The sequence below is a fragment of the Ambystoma mexicanum genome, chromosome 4q (genome assembly GCF_040938575.1).
Source record: "Ambystoma mexicanum isolate Mex_15411 chromosome 4q, UKY_AmexF1_1, whole genome shotgun sequence".
NCBI classification, from domain to species: domain Eukaryota; kingdom Metazoa; phylum Chordata; class Amphibia; order Caudata; family Ambystomatidae; genus Ambystoma; species Ambystoma mexicanum.
Window position 1 is genome coordinate 1,101,021,648 of NC_090928.1, and position 14,108 is coordinate 1,101,035,755.

A 14,108-nucleotide genomic window follows, 5' to 3' on the forward strand; every position below is an offset into this window, starting at 1 on the left:
GCACCTGAGAAGAAAACGGTGGAAACCAACAGTAACTGGTGATCCTCAGAAGAGAGACAGTGCACTGGGGCGCTTCATAACATTTTCAGCTCCTGCAAATAACTCATGGGCAGTCTGAGAGCAAAGTAACAGAAGGAGGGGGACCAAGAAGAAATATATGAATGCCTAACTAACACCCATTATTGGAAAAATATAAGCAGCAAAAAGGGTGCAATTTCATATTTATGAGAAGTCAAATTGGCAAAACTTGTAGCTGGCATTGCCAACAGCCAAGAAGCTATGTAAAAGAAGTGAACTTTCAAAAAGGGTGCAATTTCCCATTTATGAGAAGTCAAATTGGGGAAACATATAGTTGCATACAGACACAAAAGGGTGAGACACACATGCAACAATGAAACTGGGCATTATGTACTGTGGAATGCACAGGTGGCACGATGCAATCTTGGTGGGGCACATTTTGTCATGCATCAAGCCACGGATTGGAGGAATAGGTGACCATGCATACAGACAGACATGTATGAGAGTAGAAGATGTAACAGTAAGCAGATGGAGTTCTGTGCTTCATTGCTGAGTCCATTCTCAACTACATACATGCATAAATGCAAGACCTGCAAGTATCATGTTTTTTTCCTGCTGACATTTCTGTCCTGAAGGATTTTGTGTTGTCACCATGACCCCCTTTGCCATATTGGGCAAGGCCCTAATAGTGGTTAGACATGCATCTTTGAAGTGTGAAGAGACTACAACATGGACATAACCAGTGTGCATTGGGCATGCCCACTGAATATTTGACTGTCCAAATGTGGAATGAACAACACTTATCAAACATCTTTTGGACAACCACTGCAACTCCTGGCTGGAACACATCATGCAACTTCTCACTGACATTGTTGCTCATCCATGTACACTGGCCGCCAGTGCCAGTGAATAGACAACTGACATCATCCTCTGCTTCCTGTTATTTCATCTGTGGCTACATTTCAGGTCACAATGCACTATCCACAAACATGATATTTTGAGTGTATTCAATGACATTTGTCTTGCAGTCCCTTGGCACATACAGGTGTATTGGCATTGCAAGGGAATTCTGTATACAGTAATGTGTGAAATAAGGTAAATTTAAATAGCAAACATAGACCAAGCATACACCTTGTAGGATGCACAACATGTAATGGAAGTGACCATGGATGCATTACTGCAGTACTCATGAATGGGTGATAAGGACTATGACCAACGGTACCACAACATTTGATAGCATATCATGTGTTGAGAAAAGCACATATTTATCATGCAGCAATGGCACTCACCTGATGAGGATGCAAAGGTGCCCAGGCCTCCCATGACAACCACCTGCTCCTTGTTGATGAGGCCATTGACGACCTCTTCAAATGGAGTTAGCTCCCCAACATGTGGTGATGGGATGCTTGAGTAGAAAGAGTTCACCAAGCTCAATGTAAGATGCGTTCACAGCAAGTTCCCCCCTTTGTATATACCAGGAAGTCCAGATGGCCCCTCTAAGTTTTGCTGCATCCATACATGCCAGGCAACCGTTTGGTCCCCAAAATATCAATGTCTGTGTGCACACCATGAAGTCCAGTTGGTCCCCACAAATGCTGCTGCCTCAGCGCATGGCAGAAAATCCACTTGTACCCCCCCCCCAAATATCACTGCCTATGAGCACACCAGGGAAAGTACATGCAGTTTGAGGTGCTCATAAGCACATTATTTACAGTGTTACGTGTGTATGCATGCTGTGTGTGGCATGGAAATTAAGTGCATAGGGTGCTTCCTTTGTTTTTGTCACTGCTGCCTTGCATGAACTGGAGACACCCGTGTCTTGCTGTTCCTCCTGCCTTGTGCCATTTCTTGCCTCATCCAGACATATTTTGCAACTGAACCTCTACATCTCTTGCAGCCTGGTAATGTGTCACTGTCTGCTGAGCACTAGCACTGCCTTAGAGTGCCTGGTATTTCTCTACAGCCTGTTCTTCTGTGGCTCTCCTGTCAGGGTCTGTGACTAACTCATCTGCCATATTCTGACTTCCAAATCTAAATAACACCACCACTGCTCCACAGTACATGTAGACACGGCTCAGGTTCACCCCACGAACATCAGGTGCACATTGTCAGCAAGATAATCCAGCACCATCAAGGCAAGGCTGAGGGCTATCAACTTCTCTGCTGCAGAAATTGGAATCCCAGTTAAAGAGTTCCAAGCCCATTATGATGCTCTCTTTGATCCACAGAAGCAGCTTGGGATGTGTGGCCATCAGACGATCTGGATGAACATCACGACTGACATTAACATGGAGGGTGATGGCAGTGCATACAGTGGACAATGCTAAGAAGCGCTGGGACGAACTTGGGATCCAGAGCCAGGCAAAGGTGACATCTGAGACAGGTGCTTTCTTGGAGGTGCACTCTGCAAACTACCATCAGGTGACACCCTGTGGAGGATCAACCCAGCAGTCCATGTCCAGGTCCTTGACCTGCAGACACATATCGAAGCTACTGGTGAGTATTCACATGGAGAACATTTCCACAGATTTAGTATGTCCTGCGTGGGTGTGCATGAATTGAGCAAGTTAGTGCTTTTCACGGCATGTGTGTTGCACAATTTTTAAGTGGAATGCAACCTCATGCTGACATTGGCAATATGTCATGACACACATCTGTGAAGTCGACAGGTGTAGGAATGAGCTCTGGCAGCTTTTGGTGACAAAGTATATTCATGTGCATGCAATGTGAAATTCTGACAGCAAGGCCTCAGGCAGGAACACTTTCCAGGTTTAGGTTGAGATGTTCAGGGCATGCACATCTCCTCTATGGATTGTTCAATTGTGTATGGTGATTGCATCATCTCCACTCAGCAGCTGAGACTGACACTTGTGTTTGGATGTGTGCATTTTGACTATCTGGATCAACATTGACACCTCTCAGGCCACTGAATGAGGTGGAAAACATGTGTCAGGGTGGTTGATAACGGTTTCAATGAGAAATAAGGATTTGCATTCCGTGCGCCATATTGGTGACTGGAGTAGATGCGATGTTGCGATTTAGTATGTGTCTAGTGTAGTTAATGAGAATGGAATGAGTGTTACTGTTAGTGTTACTTTGTGTAAAGTTGATACATTTTAGATTTACACACAAACAGCAACATAATAACACATTTGTGGATACAATATGAGCACAATGTAGTTGTGTGGCTGTTAGGCGGAATTACATGCAGTTCCCTCTGGGACCACTACACACAATTAGGACTACAGGTGTTATCCAAACCAACCTTTGATATAAGTCTGTACCACACAGTTTTTGGTAGCGAGCTGAGCAGCCAGGCTTATCTCAAGAGCGAATATGAGCAATACAAGTAGTTACACAGAGGACCTTCAATCACAGTGGATCAAGTAGACACTTATACTCAAGGTTTCTTGGTAAAACACGTATTAATTTATTACACAATCATTTAGAAAACATTTCTCTAGTGGAAGACAACTTAATATTATATACCAATACACTTCAATACAAAACTCTAAGATTTTGAGACAGTTTGAGCTCCCCTGAAATAGGAGCAAAATGGCAGTTCAGTTACTTAGAAGTGAGCAAAAGGGACAAAAGTAAGTCAAATAGATCACATATACTTATTAAACAGTGCAAATAGGTTCAGTCCACTTGAGGAGTTCAATTCAAGTCAATAGGCCAGGCCAAAGTCAATGGGCTAGTGTTCTGGATAGGAAAGAGCAGTTCTGGTAGCAAACGGTAAAGTCTTTGCAAAAGTTCTCAGAAGTAGTTTAGGCGAAAAAGAATCATTTGTGGGGTCACAAGCTGATTAGTCCTGTAAGTTGGGAAAGTTTCATAAACTTTCATCGCGAGAGTGGCGTTCTCTCAATCGGGTTGGCATAGTACCTTAGTATCAAGAAACAAATGCAGCTAAAGTCGTTGGTTCCTGGCAGTTCCTGCAGGTTTCACTGTTCCTGAGCCTCAGTCGTGGGGACTATGGAGGATGTCACGGGACTCCTGCACTGCACGGGATCATCGAAAAAGCAAACAACATGGAGTCACTTCAGTTCCAGTAGCTGTAGATTCAAGCACACAATCGGGTATCCCTCTCCTTATTTAATCCTAACCAGCCTTGAGAATGGTGTCCAGGTGGCTTACAAGTTGATTGGTCCCACCAACTCAAAGGAAGAAGTCGTCCTTGAAGGGGCTTCTCTGTCGAGATGAACTTGTCAATTTGGACTGCGGCAGGCCTTCACCGGACAAACCAATGATCCAGGAGTTGCAGCAGCCGTCCTCTTCCAGCTTTTCTTCCGTTCTTTCGTTCCAGTGGTCGACTCTGATTTCCAGTCCAAGAGACTCGCCTTTTAAACCGTGTTCTCCCTTTCATTCCAGCCTAGCTGTCCCTCACCCAGCAGGGTGGCTGTCCTTGCCGGACAGTCAGCCAGCCAATCACGCCAGAGTGCATTTGGGTCTCCTAGGAGACTAAGCACAGGGAGTTTCAGGCACCTCCCTCACTTTCTGCCCATCCCAGACACTCAGACACCAGAGGTGGTCTTCAGTCCTGAAGCCTGCCAAAGGCACATGAACAAAGGGACCAAATCTGGTTTGGCACGCAAAGACGAACACTAGAAGGACCTTTCCAAAAAGAAATGGCGAAAAAAGTAGACAGGGACCTGTTTAAACAAAGGGGCTTAAGGCGTGATCTTGAAAAACATGGCTCCCCGTGATTTTTAGCTACCGGTGTTCGCGGTCGGGAAAAATCATGGTAGCTCATTTGTAAAACCACTGCCACCAGCATTCTCAATAGAAAAGGGTAGCATTTGACTGCTACATGAGTATTTAGACACAGGGGATACTATGTAACCCCTTCAGCACTCCATTGTAAAATGGAGTGTTCTGGGTCTAGGAATTTGGAAAGACAAGTAAAGTCAATTTCAATTTACATTCTCTGGGAAACAGTAGTTTATCCCAGAGAAGGTATCTAAACCTTTGGGAAGTCTAAAAGACATTCCTGTGTCACTGCACTAAGGGTGGTGTGTAACACATATGAAAAGATGATGCCTATGGAGTTATCTAAAAGCCCATAATCAAAGAACACAAGTGAAAAACACACATCAATATACATGAAAGAGTGGGAAAAAAGGTGTACACTCTTTCCAGGTACAAAAATCAAGTCCTCAAAAATCCAACAAGGTGAAGGAGTAGGGAATTAGCACATTTATGAGAATTCTACCTAACAGTGGAGTGCAATACAGGACCGAAAGATAGGAAGCGAGGAGCTTTATATGCGCATGAGAGAAAGGATATTTGTGGATGGAGAAGCCACTGATGGGACACATTAGTCTTGAAGATACATGTACAGAGTATATATATGGGGATTTTCAGGGAAAGGTGTTTAGGACAGTTGGGGAAATATGGGTACATAGAGAATACACAAATCTGTATACCGCCGGTCCCAGAGTGTTGGTGTTTGTGTAGGCCGCAGAAACCTGTGGTGGTGATATAAACTCTGTGCAACCTGGGAAGCTGGTCGATCAGGGTTGATAGCTGGGGGAAGGCAGCTAACTACATTCGGGAAACTGTGATAACATCAAATCGGCAGTTGAGGCCAGTCAAGGGTTTTGCTACATGGTGCTATTGTGGTGAGGAGATGTAATCTTTCTAAGTACATGGGAGTTTGTTATTTAGTGATCAGGGAAATCTGGCCACCTAGTGGGCTCGACTTTGAGTTATGCCATAAACCTTGTGCAAGGGGTTCTTAAATTGACAAATAGTTTATGGGTTTCAATTAGGTTCCCAGGAATAACCAGAGAGGCCATGCATAGTGAAATGGTAGTCATTATAGATTACCGTGAAATGAGAGATCCCAGGGACGCCAGCAAGTCTGTGCGGATAAGATGCTCATCAGCAGTTCAAGGGGAACTTGTCTGTGCTATCCCTCCTTATATTGTTTAAGTGTCCTTGTAAAGCCATGTGTATCACAACCAGGGTTAGAGGTCCCCGACCAGATGGAACCTGTAATAAATTATGATTGTTGTGCATGAATATGTAACCATCTAATTATGTCATGACCTACTATGAAAAGACCCCAAAAAGTGGTATGCTTTAAATATGAGCTAATGCAAATGTATATTGAAAGGGGTTGGTGATTAAAGTAATGTATTGAATGAGAGCGTGGGAACTTTTGGGATTAGATTTCCTTGTATAGGGTTGGGGGAAGATTTTGTAAAGAAATATGGACGTTTGTTAAATGTTGCATTAATGTATATAATGTGTAACTTCTATGTGGTTCAGGGAGAATCTAGTTAGTTTGGTCTCTAAAGAGTCGTCTAGCCCCTCTCGATGGTTTGCATACAATAAACTTGCTTGATGGTCAAACGTGCACTTACTTCGTAAGAGCTAGGCCTATTTTGAGTAGGGAGATCGGAGGTCCACCCTCAAATTAGGTGACCCCGTTGTGATCTCCAGGGTTTCCGAGATGCTGGTAGTTTCCTGTCTGTACAAATTCTCTGTGGCGCTTCTTTGCTGGGACCAGTCTTTCATGCACGATAAAAAGGGAGAGGTCTACTGGTGCCATATTGGTTCAAGGCCTGTCTGCTCCCCAAGACGTGGTACCACAGTCCAGCTGTGCAGGGCGAATTGAAGGAGCACTGCTTCAGAGGGCTTTGGAGAACTTTTCAGGTAAGTGCACTTTGGCGGATAAGGCAAGAGGATGTGAGGGGAAAAGAGGGTTTTTCTTTGATCTGGGATTGTTTTTATTTTTCTAGCAGGGTAAATTAGGTGTGTATGTGTGGAGTTAGACAAAGTTAAGTTGGTTGAACAGGTGAGTGTTTTGGGGGAATGTATGAACAGTTCCATGTTGGAAGTCCTTTTTCCATATATTTTTACCTAGGGATGAGGTGGCCTCTTAATAGTAAGTCCTTCTGTAGATACGCTTATGGGGTGTGCCCCGGCACACTTCATTTTACTTGTCTAGGCGGTTGGAGCCTTCACCCCGCCAAACTAATATTTTTACCTAGTTTGTTATTTCCCTTTCTTTGTTAGTGAAAGTAGTGAAGGGTATCTTTCCGTAGTCGGAAAAAGATTACATTGTAGTCAAAAATGTTGTAAAAGAGATGAAGAAGAAATGATGAAGAAGTAAAGAGGAGTTTGGCCAGCATTGTGTTCTTTGATAATATGCTGTATTTTGTGTAAGAGTGGAAAGTATAATTAGTAGAGAATAGCTAGTGAGGTGATCGTGTGAAAGTAAATGAGGTGAGTGACTGTGGGGAAGCTTTACCAAATTGGGAAGGGGAAAAATGTGGTTCTATGGTTCAAAATGTTCTGCCACGGGTTCAGCTTCCTTGTTTAGATAGTTGATTTCCCGAATGCAATTGTAAGTGTTAGGCTGGTTTGGAGAATGGCGACTCAACTGGATCTCTTGTGTCATTTTCATCCTAGGTATAAGGTAAAGATTTTGAAGTACCATCGAGAATGGGTGCAGGAAATTAAGGGTAAATGATTATTTCTTGGCCTGAAAATGGGACCTATGATAAGGGAATGTTGGAAAACCTCTATACCTTCTTATTTACTTGGCAGAAGGGATCGAAGTTAGAGAACTGATTAAATATTTTAGAATTATGGAGGATTTATGAGAAGGACAGAAATGCCCACAGTGTTAAAATTGAGGCAAGAGGGCCAAACAAGGAGGGTGCTGACATTCCTTCAACCCCACCACCATATGGGTGCTATCCTTTATCAACCGCAGAGGGGTATACCAACCCCAAGTTTGAAACCCCATTTTCTCCAGTACCCACTCCAGTGGTCACAAGACAGTCACGGGTAACGTCTCCGTCAGCTACGATTTCCAAAAGATGGGATACTGAGGAAAGTGGAATGGTAACTCCTTCAATGGTCAGGACCATAGAGAGATTTAGAGAGGGGGCAAAAAGAGAATAATGCCCCCACTACTAGGCCAGCAGCGAGATTAAGGGTGGAGGAGCGAGAGAGAGTGAGACCGTCAACCCAAAGGTTAGTTGAAAGGCTAAGAATGGGTGACAAAGGAAGAACTGTGCCTTCTACCCCCCGAATAGAGGATTGGTTGTGAATGGCAGTGGAATATCAAGAGCAGAGAAATTCAGAATTAGCGAATTAGCATTGAGACTAATGGAAGAAGAGGTAGTGCTGTTACAGCAGCAGAGAAATGAAGAGCAGGAAGAAAGGAAAAGGCAGGTAAATTATGTAAGAGAAGGGAACTTGAGGCATGGACAAGTCCTCTTTTGGCTTGATAGGTCAGTCATCAAGGATGTCCACGTGGACCTTGAAGAGGAAAGTATTGTTCTGATCACAGGACTCAAACAAAGAGAACAGGAACCAGAATACCATGGTAAAGCCAAGTATGCTTCCATGCCCTTGGAAAGGCCACAGGATTTGATAACGGGAAGAGAATGAGGAGGATCATGGGAATCAGATATTTAATGGGGAGAACAGTGTGCAGCAGCCCCACCTCGCGTTGCAGCAGCGGCAACTACAGATATCACACCACGGGGTTTTAGGACATGCCATGGTGCATGTATGGCCATAGTAAGAAGCAAGGGAAATACGGTGATAGCCCCAGTAAAAGTGAGAGTAACTCAATTTCCATTGCTCCAGAAGAGACGCGGGAAAGCATATTATGTCTTTTGGTCACAAATGGACTGGAATAACTTGATGAAGACACTCCCTTCGCTCAATACAGGGATGGGGAAGTGGATGTATGCTATCAAAGAACAGACTGCTGGTGTTATGTTGGCCATAGGGGACATGAAAGCTTATTTGCGGCTCTAATCGGGGAATGGTCAAACAAAATTTGGAAGCGATCAGGGTATCCAGGTTTTCAGTTAGATACGAACACCCATGAGGGGTCACACTTTAATAATTACAGGACAAAGGTATGGGAGCCTTCCAGGTTATGTATCCTGATATTCCAGATATAAATTTGATTCTGGCTAAAACGCTGAAATTAGATGACGATCCTGCCGCATATATCCAGTTAACTCAGGGAATATGAAGAGCTGAGACAGGAGAAGCTTGGGACAAAAATGTGGCTATTTCTTACCACATGCTAAAAAAGGTACTTTTCAAAGAAGTTCTGCATGATTTAGATAAAGTAGTGGAAATGGAGGCCAATGGTTGGGTTGAGATTCAGAGGCATATTGTGCATTTTCGTAAAAGAAGGAGGCAAAAGGAAAAAGAGAGTACTGAAAAGGCACAAAAGGCAGAAGCCAAGCTCTTTCAGAAATAACTAGCTAAGATTTGTTTAGACAGAGCAATAATTACCAGCTCTACAGAGGGACAGCAAGGACAATTGGGACAACAGGGACAGATTGAACCAAGTATGACACAAGGTTGGAAGGACACATATGCTCCCGATCAAGGGCAAATGAGAGGGTTTCCAAGGGGAAGGTGAGGATTTCCATGAGGATTTGTGTTATTTGGTGAGTTCGGAGGAATGGGGCCCCGGTTCAACGGGCCAATAGGAGGTAACTATGGAGGATTGTACAGGATCCAGTGTTGGTTGTGTGGGAGAATGGGACATGTGTCACGGTATTGATAGAGTAGGCCACAGTGTTTCAATGTAGGTGCCCAACAAATGTAATCCCTATCCATTCCATATGCGCCAGGTTCTGTGCAATCACAGCAGGAATGGGTTGGACAGAAACCGGCATCTGAGACTGCACAGAATTATACATTTCAGCCAACCGTGCCAGCGCAGGCACCAATACAAACATGGGAGAACAATCCTTTACCCCAAGGAATGGTCATTCACTACACTGGAGCAAGTGTTTTTGGAGGGAATCCTCTCCCGCTTCCCGGTGCTAATATGTATCCGGATTAGGACAGCCCACAGGGACCTCTAATGTGTCCAGTCCTGTCTGTTACTGCCGATCCAGAAGAGAAACCCTGGATAGATGTAAAGGTAGGTGATTAAATGTTTTCATTCATTGTCGATGTAGAGGCTACAAAATCTTGCGTCAAGGAAGATAAATTCCCTTGTAAGGCAAAACAATGGACACACAGGTATTTTCTGGGGCTATCTTGTTGGTTCCTTACACCAAGGATCTACGGATTACGGTAGGTACGAGGAAGCAAAGACACAGCTGAGATGGTTTTTGAGATCGGAGGGCCTTGCCAAATACTGATAGAGCAAAATACAACAGACCATGTACATCATTAGAAATACATTGCCATACTGGAAGGAGGATTTGGAGAAGGTGCTGGCCCATTTGTGACCCGCAATCTTCATGATGTGGGGCTGTTAAAGAGTGTTGAAGTGGAGCAGTACAGATAAAATTTAAACTTGGTGCGATATTGCCACTATTGCCAGTAGACTTTTCTCTACTGAGAATGAACATGGGTCAAATACCCTGTTCTATGGGATTTCCCTCACTCAGGAGGACCTACAGCCACATTTGGCACACTGCACACTTCTCAAAGGAGAAATATCCATTTTCATATCAGCCTGGTCCCACACACAATGGCAGCCCAGAACTGAAACTCTAGGCAATTCTCCTCTGAAGAAGAGTATCATCAGCAACCCCAGACACGTGTTGTGGCCTAGTCAGGCCTCATCAGTGGGGTGAAACTTAACCTCTCTAAGGCACAGTGAGCAAGGGGTACGCGTCTGGATTACACTGGGTTACGTAGGGTGAAATCCCAAGTTTTACAAATTAAACAAGGGTGTGGGAGCCCTTCTACTGAGAACAAACATGGGTCAAACACCCTGTTCTATGGAATTACTCCCACCCAGGAGGGTCTACAACCACGTTTTAGCACAATGCACCCTTCTCAAAGGAGAAATATCCATTTGCTTATAAGTCTGTTCCCAACCAAATCGGCAGTTCAGATCCAAGATGCAATCAATTCTCCTCTGAACAACAGTACCATTAGCAACCCTAGACATATGTTTCAGCTGACTCAGGCCTCAGTGTGCTGAAGCTGAGCCTCTCTAAGGCACAGTGAGCAAGGGGTCCACATCTGGATTACACTGCGTTGCTTAGGGTGAAACCCCAAGTTAAAAAAATTAAACAAGAGTGTGAGAGCCCCTCTACAGACAATGAACATGGTTCAAATACCCTGTCTTTGGAAGTTCAACCACTCAGCAGGGTCAACAAGCACGTTTTAGCTCACTGGACCCTTCCAAAGGAGAAATATCTATTTGCATATCAATCTGGTCCCACCCACAATTGCAGTCCAGAACCGAAATACTAGACAATTCTCCTCTGAACAAGCGCACCATCAGCAACTCAATAAATGTGTTTCGGCTTATTTGGGCCTCATCAGTGAGAGAAAGCGGAGCCTCTCTAAGGCACAGTGAGCAACGGGTTCAAGTCTGGATTACCCTGGGTTACTTTGGGTGAAACCCCAAGTTTTAAAATTTGAACAAGGGTGTGGCGAGCCCCTCTACTGAGAATGAACATGGGTCAGATACCATGTTCTTTGGAATTTCTCCCACTCAGGAGGGTGTACAACCACATTTTAGCTCACTGTACCCTTCTCAAAGGAGAAAAATCCATATGTATATCAGTCTGGGTCCACCCATAATGGCAGTCCAGTAGTGAAATGCTAGACCATTCTCCTCTGAACAAGAGTACCATCAGCAACCACAGACACGTGTTTCCGCCTAGTCAGGCCTCATCAGTGAGGTGAAGCTGAGCCTCTCTAAGGCACACTAAGCAAGTGGTCAACGTCTGGATTACCCTAGGTTATGTAGGGTGAAACCCCAAGTCTTTCAAAGTAAACAAGGGTGTGGTAGCCCCTCTACTGGCAACGAACATGGGTCAAATACCATGGTCTATGGAATTTCTCCCACTCAGGAGGGTTTACAACCAGATTTTTAGCTCACTGCATCCTTCTGAAAGGAGAAATAACAATTTGCATATCAGTCTTTGTTCCACCCACAAGGGCAGTCCAGAACCGAAATGCTAGGCAAACCTCTGAAGAAGAGACCATCAGCAAATCCAGACATAAAAAAAGCAAAAACACCACAGGATCTGGCAGAGATACCTCAATTAGCCTAACTTAGTAACTGAGCAAGAGTTGCATGTGGTCATGAAAACTAGCAGCCACAGATATGCAGTTATCCGATTAAGACAATATTTTTGCAAGGTCCATGTTAGTGGCCTGGTTCAATAACGTGAAGAAAACAATGGTCAGATTTGATGTATAATGTTCAGCTAAAGCACAGTGCCTAAGTAAACAACAAAGGCCTTTGATAGCCTCAAAAACGTATTATGCTTGCAAGATTGCATGGTGCCTTTTTCACTTCTAAGATGGCAATGATCGTCTCATCACAGAACAGAAACCAACCCCGATAATTTTCCGAAGACCTATATAAATACAACTGTTTTGGTTCCCCAGAGCAAAATCATTACACTGCTTCTATCCCCTGACTACGCCCCCCACACTCTCAGAGTTTTTAAAAAAAATATATATATATCATTGCCAGAATAAAAGAAATGTAATGAGGCAGAGAGTTATCAACGTCTGAACATCTTCATGTTCAGTAACAGATTAGACCCTTCGTCATTGTTCAGCCGGCAGGTGGAACACAACCTTCAGAAAAGATCGATGCACGACGGGGCCTCGGTGTCGCCTCCCTGATGCTCAAAGCCTCTGCTGAGAGCGACAATAGAGACGTCACTTGCTCCTTCTGGCCTCTTACTCAGTACTGTTGTCGGCAAGAAAGAGGGAGACGAAAATCGCCTAGCAACGGAGCCGTGATTCGTATGATTACTGCAAATTACACAACGACCCCACGTCAAGCTTATTGTGCTTTTCCCACATATACGAGGCACGCGAACAAAACGGTATCCATTATATTTTCACACAACGCTAATTAAGAGAGCTGACCTCGCGCCGATGCCGAAGCCTCACAATCAGGTGTTTGCAGCCGCGCGCCAGGTGCAAGTGGCTGTAAATAAACTTTCACGTTGAATTATAGCCTTGTTTTGAATCGCTCTAATATGCTCTGAAATCATGACCTGCTTCTTGCCCGTGAGGATTAATGCGAACAATTGATTATTTAGAAAGTTAAAATGAAAAGTAGGTCTCTATTGCAGGTGTTCCTGGGTTTCTACACGTGCATACACAACATGGAGAGATGTACACAGTTTTCCTATATCAACTTCGATGGGTTAAGACTCAGAATAACCTTCACATTATTCATGTCGATTAATTAAATATACAAGTGCAGGATCATTTGTATTGCAGGGCGGCTAAATAGTTGAAGTGGCGTCTTTAGAGTTCAGTAAAATAAAAGAGGTGATGGCTGGAAGGTTTAAAATAAAACTTAACCTCTGGCATTGCTCTCGGTAACCCTTGTTGGGCATCATCAATGAGGAGTTGCTTGGGTCTCTAGGCCCAGCAGGCACCGGACCCACGTCTGGGCATACCCGTCCCACTCGGGGTGACAATAGCAAAACAAAAGAGGTGATGGCTGGAAGGTTTAGGATGAAACTTAACCCCTGGCATTGCTCTGGGCAACCCTCCAGACCATCGTTCTTCGCCTGCCAAGCCATTATAAAAGGGGAAAAACCATATGCAAATCAGGCTTGGTCCCACCCCCAAAGGGGTAGTCCAGCCCGAACTGTTAGGTCACATCCCTTCTTCACAAGGCCACAAGCACCCCGAGACATGTTTCAGCCTTGTTGAGCGCCATCAGTGAGGAGTTGCTTGGGTCTCGAGGCCCAGCGGGCATGGGACCCATGTCTGGGCATACCCGTCCCACTCGTGGTGACAATAGCAAAACAAAAGAGGTGATGGCTGGAAGATTTAGAATAAATCTTAACCTCTGTCATTGCTCTGGGCAACCCTCCAGACCACCGTTCTTTGCCTGCCAAGCCCTTACAAAAGGGGAATGATATATGCAAATCAGGCTTGGTCCCGCCCGCAAAGGGGTAGTCAAGCCCGAGCATGTTTCAGCCTTGGTGGGCATCATCATTGAGGAGTAGCGTGGGTCTCTATGACCAGCAAGCACAGGACCCACGGTCTTGAGAGTTTGGCAGTAATGTTAAAACATGCACTGTTTTACTAATTCCTCACAATACGGGTTTTAGCAGTGACACTCATAAAAACCACTTCCACACACAAGC

General features: G+C 44.5%; 1 long non-coding RNA gene across 1 annotated transcript in view; it reads left to right on the top strand.

Annotated features, from left to right (window-relative positions):
• The first annotated feature begins 1,959 nt into the window (after window positions 1-1,959).
• LOC138468209 (uncharacterized) overlaps window positions 1,960-14,108 on the top strand; it is a 227,526-nt gene continuing 215,377 nt past the window's right edge. Inside the window, exon 1 of the long non-coding RNA XR_011268224.1 lies at window positions 1,960-2,514. This is a non-coding gene — a long non-coding RNA (uncharacterized lncRNA). The remainder of the gene's footprint in view (window positions 2,515-14,108) is intronic.